The sequence below is a fragment of the Rhinolophus sinicus genome, linkage group LG04 (genome assembly GCF_036562045.2).
Source record: "Rhinolophus sinicus isolate RSC01 linkage group LG04, ASM3656204v1, whole genome shotgun sequence".
In the NCBI taxonomy this organism is placed as follows: Eukaryota; Metazoa; Chordata; class Mammalia; order Chiroptera; family Rhinolophidae; genus Rhinolophus; species Rhinolophus sinicus.
Window position 1 is genome coordinate 183,497,885 of NC_133754.1, and position 6,000 is coordinate 183,503,884.

Below are 6,000 nucleotides of genomic sequence, written 5' to 3' on the forward strand. Positions count from 1 at the left end.
GAAAGTGCTCTGTAAACTCACTGTAAGTGGCTCACTGCAACCTAGATTTCATCCACCTGCGCTGGCAGACAACGTTGCTGGGGCCAAAGCTTTGGGGAGACACGCACCCAGTTCCCCTTGCAGAAAAAGATCTCTCTTCCCAAGCTTGGACCCCAGAACCCCACCCACCGGGGAGAGGGGACTGGAGGGGAGTGGCTGGGAAGGACTCAAAGACCAAGTCTCTCTTCCTCTTGTCTGCTCCCTCTTCCCCGTCCCCCAAGGCGGCTCTACTAATTAGAGTCCATTTTAACCCGAGTGACCTGCCACCTCCCTATTAAAATGCCAGCGGATAGTTCTGCTCCTCCAGGGCAGGGCCCGTGTCTGCCACATGATGTAGGGAGGTCAAGGTTCGGTTTAGCCACCGGTGGTGACAGCCGCTTTAATTTTGTGAAACCCAAAATCGGTGCTTGGAGCCGGTTCTGTGGGAATGCAGCTCGTTGGTTCACGCATTAGACACACATTTATTGAGAGCTTCGGGTGTTTACGCCGTTCTGGTGAGGATGTCAGAGATACAGAGAGGAAGGAAAGCAATGGGCCTCACCCCGGGAAGCGCAAGTCCGGTGGAGGGGGCCCGGACAGTGAGCAAACAGCCAGGAAGCTCCGCAGCGCCGCCTCAGGCGGCTGGGACCAGTACTCACCTGGGGGGGTGGGGGTGGGGACTGCAAGTTCAAAGAGAGGTGAGATTGAGCCTGTGATCAGGTGTGTGGCTGGAGGGCAGGATGCCTAGGAGGGTTGGCTGGACTTCAGACGGTACCACGGTAGATTGGGTCCAGCTCAGGATGGGTCCGGAATGTTCTCTGACACTCCTGCTCCCAGCAGGACTGCCAGAGGAACCCTGACTGGCTGTGCTGTGGCTCTTGGCAAAGTCACCAATTAGGTGGAAACGTGGCGATTCAATTCCACTTACCCCATATTCTCGGAGCCTCTGTTGATGTTTTGCTGTGGGGAAGACAGCGATGCAAAAGACATTAGAAACAAACAAAATACACAGGACTTTGGTTTCCAGCAGTATTGTGAGTTAGGCAGCAGAAAACCCTCCTGCTACAAAATACCACTTGGAAATGGTGGCTAAAATATAACAAATATCCTTTTAGATGCATGGCTGAGCTTGCGAGAACGGAGGGGAGCTCCCCAGGGATAAAAACAAAGCAGTAGCTGAAAACCAGAGCAGGAATCAGAAAGGCTGGTGTTGGTGCTGTGCTGGGCGGGCATGGCAAGGTGGCTGTGGGTTTCAGGGGCTTGGGGACTGGATTTTACAGCCTCTATGGGGACAAAAAATAAGACTTTGGGCTCCACAAAGCCAGGAATTGTAAATGAGACCCACCTCCAAGCCAGAGTCTCCAGAATTATACTCTCAGTGAAAAGGAAGAAGAGGATAAAAAAACCAACAAGAAACCCACTCTCTGCTCAGACAGATCACCGAGAAGCGAGAAGCACATCTGCACAACCTGGGTAGAGGATGGGACACCGATACCCTGAGAATTAGTTGCCATAGACTCAGCCTCAAGGGGTTTGGGATTTGAATTTACACTGCCCTGCTTCCTGGTGTGCCTAGAGACTCTAAAAGCAAGAACTTAACACAAAAAAGAGGGCCTGGCTGGAAATGCCCCTGGCACTGGGCAGAAACAAAGGCAAACACTCCCTAGAGGGCCATGACCTCACCCCCAGCTGCCCAGGGTTCCCACAGACAAAGGTCTCTGCAGATGAGCTCACAAAGAAAAAATTACAAAACAAAAGCAGTCATAAACAAGAGTGAGTGGCAAAACCAACACCAGGATTGGACACTCCAGGAACCTTAAATGATAGATCCAGCAGATAGAGACCACAAAACTGCTATGGTCAAAATTGACTAAGTTTTAGGAACTATCAAAAAGAATTAAGTAGAATGAAAAAACAACAGTGAGAGTTTCTCGTTAAGAGATAGCAGATTAGACACAGGCAGTTATCCCTGCTTCCTTTTGAAATTTCTTTAAAATAACTTTTAAAATACTGCAATGACAAAGAAAATGGGATCATTTTGAAATTGGAAAGCACACCAATGAATGAAAACTGAATTAGTTGATGCAAAAAATTGAATCCTAAGGTGGCAGTGAGGAAAGTGTAGGACAAACAGAACCCCAAAGGCTCAGGAACTGAGTACCAGGTACTTCTGGCACTAGAGGTAAAAAACCAGATTGAACCACAGAGGATTTATTCAAAGACAGTTTAAAGAGCAGTTAGTAACCAAGATCCCATCCCCCAAGGTACTGCCTCTACCATATCCCAACAGAAGACAGATGGTTTATTCCCTGGAGTGGGTAAAAGCAAGGGACTCTGCACTGGAGAAGGAAAGATCCAGCCAGAGCATCTCATGAAAATGGGGAATGAAGCTAATCTTCACATTGAACACTGATATTCCCAACTGGTAGCCAGGCTGACCGTGTTTCCCCAAAAATAAGCCCTACCCCGAAAATGAGCCCCAGTTAAGATCCTCAGCCAGACAGACACATTTAGTACGTTATGACAATGTTCCAGAAGAACATGAAATGACTGTATTTGAATAAATGTAGATTGTTGTACATGAAAAAATAAGACATCCCTTGAAAATACGCCCTAATGCGTCTTTTGGAGCAAAAATTAATATAAGACCCAGTCTGATTTTCAGGGAAACACGGTATAAGACCCAATCTTATTTTCGGGGAAACACGGTAGTATGAACCTCTAGACAGGAGACTGAAAGACAATTCTCTGTGGACCTGAGAAGCCCAGGAAGAAAGATTTAAAGGCAGCGACATCAGAAGTTGCCCAGCAAAAGAGCCCAGCCAGATAACCTCCAGAGGACTCCTTGGTGGGCAGCAGACTCTGAGCTCTGTAAAGCTTCCATGTGCAGAAGTCAGGGATCACCAAGCACACGAGGGAAGTGCCTAACTCAGAGACAAGAAATAACAAATAGATACAAAACAACTTGGAGGGAACACAGATGATGACGACAAGGAGAAGAAAATGCCAAAAAACAAACAAATATATATCTCAGTGTCATCAAGGACATAAGAGATACATCCCACATGAAACAAGTACAGGATGTTATTAATGAAGAACATTTTGAGAACAAAAAACATCTCTTGGACAGCACAAATTAAAAGCTTAGAGGAAGGGTTGGAAGATAAGATCGCAGATGAGAAAATATCCCAGAAAGCAGATCAAAAGGACAAAAAGCACAGGAGAGAAAAGATATGGAAGTTAGAGAATCAATCTGGGAGATATAACATTTAAATAAAAGGGATCCCAGAAAGGATAGAGAAAATAGAAGAGGGGGTATAAATTGTCAGTTAAGTTATTCAAGCAGATTTCTCTGAACTAAACAGTATGAGTTTCCAGATTGAAAATATCCAAGTATCTGATAAAACAGATGAAAATATTTGCACACTAAGACACATCAGTGTGAAATTTCAGGTCACCGAGAACAAATGAAAAATCACACAAGCTCCCACATAAGGAAAAACCAGGTTTTTAAATTATATTTCATTATTAATCCCATTATGTGACAAGGCATCAAGAATCAGAATGGCATCAGACTTCTCAATAGCACCACTGAAGTTAGACCACAATGGAGCAAATGCCTCCAAAATCCTGAAAAAAGATACTTCAAACTTAGAATTCTATACCCAACCATCTGAAAAATTAAAGATGACCTAAGTAAATATGAAGATCGCTATGTTCACGGATCAGAGACTCAGACAGAGTCTCTAGAGCAAGACAGTCTCACATAACAATATAGTCACAAGAGTGACAGCCCATCACTTTGCCATATTCTATAGACTAGAAGCAAGTCCTAGGTTCTGCCTAGACTCAAGGAGGGGGGATTACATAAAAGCTCAAATCCTTTTTTCTTTGAAAGTTTGGAAACTATAGCTGTATTCCTGGTGTTTAACTGGTTGCCCTTAAATATTTAATATTGATACCTATAATAGAAATATATTTTCCTATAAGGTAGTTCTGTCCAATAGAAATATAATGTGAGTCACATGCCTTAAACATTGTTAGGAAAATATATTTCTAGGTGTCAATATTAAACAGGTAAGGGCAACCAGTTAAACAACCAACATACAGCTATAGTTTCCAAACTATCAAAAAAAAAAAAAAAAGGAGAATAAAGAAAACTATAAATTTAATAGATGACAGAACATGAGAAATAATTTTAAAAGGTTGGGTAAATAAAACAACAAAATAAAATAGTAGAAGTAATTCTAAGTATATCAACAATCATTATAAATATTAATTAATTTGTCTCTTAAAAGGCAGAGAATGTCATATTGGATCAAAACAAATAAAACAATATACAATATTATGCTGGTTAGGACAAACACTCTAAAGCAAAAGAAAAGGGAAAGATTGAAAAAAAATAATGGAAAAAGATATACAAGGCAAACACTAAATAAAAGAAAGCTAATATAATAGTATTAATATCAGACAAAATACACCTAAGGCCAAGAAATACTAATAGAGATAAAGAGGGACATTATAGGATGATTGAAGTAACAATCCACCAAAAAGATCCAACAATAATAAGCTTTTTATACCTAACTACATAGCCTCAAAATAAGTCAACAACAACAACAAAGGCAGATTAAAAACAACCAACATCTGTATCTTTGAAAACTAAAAAGCACACTCCCATCTCACAGGTTCAACAGGAAATCGTAGTAGGAACATTTCTTTCCTGTTCCTGATGTTTCCTTCTGTGTGGAGGGGGCTGAATTAGTGTAACGCTACCAGCTTGTCTCTGCCCCTTTCCATTCTCTGCCCCACGGAGGAAGAGTGACTTAGCTGATCAGTCAATGTGAGCGAAATAACATGGGCTTGCTTGACTTACCAACTTCCTTTCTCTTGGGAGTTGCCTACAGGCAGTAGTCATTCTCCGTCCCCCACCCACCATCACAGTGATTGGGGGTTAAGGCTGCTAAATCTCCATTGTCAGTATTAGGAAACCCATTTAGCTGTCACATCTACTCTCATCTTCCAACCTTATATTTATCAGTTTAAAAAAAGAACATTCCTCCCCTCATCTCAGTCCCGCCGCACCCTCCCACTCTTTGTCTTACCTCTCAGTTCAGGATCCAGGATAAGCAAGGGAACTTATTTACAGACACCTTCAAAGACATCAACAGAAATCACAATGGGAATTATGAAATATTTGTCACTGAGGAAAAACAGGTAAGTAAATTTTGTAGAATGCAATTAAGAAGACATGTATAGAGAAATATATAATCTTAAATGCATTTACTCTAAAACGATTTAAACATACATGAGTAAAGCTTTCAACAAACAAACAAAAGGCTTTTTAAAAAACAGTGAAAAGAAGTAAACAATAAAGATAAGAGCATAAATGAAAAGAAAATCAACAATCACAAAAGTGATTAACAAAGTTAAAAGCTGGCTCTTGGACAAGACAATAAAATAGACAAACATCTAGCAAGGTTAATCAAGGCAAAGAATAATAAAGGCACAAACATCTAATATTAAGAATGAAAGAGAGGGCAGACGGGTGGCTCAGTTGGTTTGAGCGCGAGCTCTGGGCAACCGGGCTGCCAGTTCAATTCCCCCATGGGCCAGCGAGCTGTACCCTCCACAACTAGAATGAAGTCAATGAGCTGCGGCTCAGCTCCCGGGTGGCCAGATGGCTCAGTTGGTTATAGGTCGGGCTCTCAACCACAAGGTTGCCAGTTTGATTCCCACAAGGGATGGTGGGCTGTGTCCCCTGCAACTAACAATGGCCATTGGACCTGGAGCTGAGCTGCGCCCTCCACAACTAAGATTGAAAGGACAATGACTTGACTTGGATGGAGCTGATGAGTCCTGGGAAAAACACACTACTGTTCCCCAATAAAAAGTCCTGGAAATACACACTGTTCCCCAATAAAGTCCTGTTCTCCTTCCCAATAAAATCTTTTAAAAAATAAATAAATAAATGAAAGGGAGCTA

At 42.2% G+C, this 6,000-nt stretch overlaps 1 long non-coding RNA gene across 1 annotated transcript; it reads right to left on the reverse strand.

The window, feature by feature from the left end:
* Positions 1 to 480: 480 nt before the first annotated feature.
* On the reverse strand, positions 481 to 5,178 carry LOC141571198 (uncharacterized). The gene is made up of 2 exons (XR_012495980.1): positions 5,121 to 5,178; positions 481 to 978 (listed from the first exon to the last, which is right to left on the reverse strand). It is a non-coding gene; the product is annotated as an uncharacterized LOC141571198 (long non-coding RNA).
* Positions 5,179 to 6,000: the final 822 nt, after the last annotated feature.